This window comes from Heterodontus francisci, chromosome 34, assembly GCF_036365525.1.
Source record: "Heterodontus francisci isolate sHetFra1 chromosome 34, sHetFra1.hap1, whole genome shotgun sequence".
In the NCBI taxonomy this organism is placed as follows: domain Eukaryota; kingdom Metazoa; phylum Chordata; class Chondrichthyes; order Heterodontiformes; family Heterodontidae; genus Heterodontus; species Heterodontus francisci.
Window position 1 is genome coordinate 21,331,225 of NC_090404.1, and position 1,992 is coordinate 21,333,216.

At 41.0% G+C, this 1,992-nt stretch overlaps 1 protein-coding gene across 1 annotated transcript in view; it reads left to right on the forward strand.

Annotated features, from left to right (window-relative positions):
• The window catches only part of LOC137348709 (zinc finger protein 721-like), a 48,341-nt gene that overhangs the window by 11,118 nt on the left and 35,231 nt on the right, over positions 1-1,992 (forward strand). The gene's annotated exons all lie outside the window — the stretch shown is intronic.

A 1,992-nucleotide genomic window follows, 5' to 3' on the forward strand; every position in this document is an offset into this window, starting at 1 on the left:
TTTGATGGGACAGTGTGGAGGGAGCTATATTCTGTATCTAATCTATGCCGCAGCTACCCTCGGAGTGTTAGATGGGATTGTGTAAAGGAAGATTTACTCTGTATCCGTGCTGTATCTGACTGGAGAATGATTCAAGCAGAAACTCAGCGCTCAGAATACCCCATTCACCAGCCCAGAAATCCATCACCTCTGAAAACAACATTTAACACAGAGATGAGAGAAGCCCATCAGTTTCTTCCCCAGACACAGATCTGGAGGGACAGTGAGTGTCCCGAACATTTTTGTACAGACTGCAAGATATTTCATTCCTGGGTCTGAGCCTTTCCGTGATGATTTGAATTTGATGTCCTCTAGTTACTGACTCACCGACTAGTGGAAATAGTTCCATCGTTTACCTGATGAAATTTTGAAGCCCTCCCTCAGATCTCCAATGACCCTTTGTTCTACGGAAAAGAACCCCAGTTTCTCTAATCTCTCCTGATAACTAAAGCCTCTCTTCCCTGGTATCATCTCAGTGAATCTCTTCTGCACCCTCTCCATGGGCCTTGACATCCTTCTTGGTGTAAGATCCCAAAACTTGACCCAATATTCTAACTGCAGCCTAACCAATGATTTGTACAGGTTTACATGATCTCTGACCTTTTGTACTCGACATCCGAATTATAAAACCTAGCATCCAATGTGCTTTTTAACTACTTTATCAACTTGTCCTCCCACTTTTTAAGCAATGTTTCTCTGGACCCCTGTAGGTTTTAGGTTATTGACATAACCTGGCTGAAATACATAGACATCAAATGTCTGATATCATGTGTATTATGGGATAGAGAGTTTAGTCTTGAGTTCGAAACTTAAACAGGCACTTCACTGCAGACAGGTCACCATGGCAACACTGATAAGACATTCCGTTCCACAGAATAAACTCATTGGAAACTCTAATCAGATCAGGGGAAAGGACAAGATTTGTCTGTTATCAACCACAATATAAACTGAAACCAGTGTGAGGAATAGAATACATTAGATTATAATGTGTGATGTTTATATCTATAATTGCAAAACTATAAAAAATAATGGAATTAACAGTAGGCAGGGTAGTTTGGAGATGATGAGAAAATTACTGAAGAAAAGTAACTGCTGGGAACCAGGGAATGTGTCCTTGTAAATCACAGATTAGGGAAGTTCCAGCGGTCTTTTCCTCACTTCCTGCCAAAACCCAGCAGAGAAGACAAAGAGTCAGGTGCCAGAGCTGGATAACTACAGGGTATAAAAGTGAGGGGATACTGATGTAAGGGGGCAGTCGGGACTGGAGACGCCAGAGATCAAGCTCAGGGTGTCTGAGGTTCCATCCAACGGGCTGACTTCGTGTAAGTGACTGTGGAGACGTGGGACTTGCATGTTTACTCTGATTGATGGATCAGTATAAGATACAGTAGAGGACAGAGAATCTGCTCAGCTTACATTTCTTAATGTATTAAAGTTGCTGAGACTGGACTCTCAAACCTGCTAGTTAATAAGACAAGGTGTTAGCTAGAATATTCCACTTCTTTACTGTTTTGTTCCTCTAATTCTTTTAAACTTTTACCATTAAATATAAATTTCCTCCTTTTTCCCTTCCTTTAAATAGCTATCATATCACATTTCTATGTGATAAATTTAATCTTGCATTTACCTGTCCCATTTACTAATCTGTATATTCACACTGAGTTCCTATTCACAGTTCCCCACGCTCCCTATTTCAAAGTCATCTGGAGATTTCGATCTTGTGCCCATTTACCCAAACCCAGATAATTTCTCTGTATTGAGAAGAGCAATGGTCTCAGCACTGACCCTGAGGGATACCACTGTTTCCATGCCTCCAGTCTGAAGTACATCCATTAACCACTATTCTCTGAAATAAAAGCAGAAAGTGCTGGAAATACTCAGCAGTCTCAGAATAAGGGGAAGGCCATTTTAGACTGAGAGGAGGAGGAATTTATTCACTCAGAAAGTGGTGAA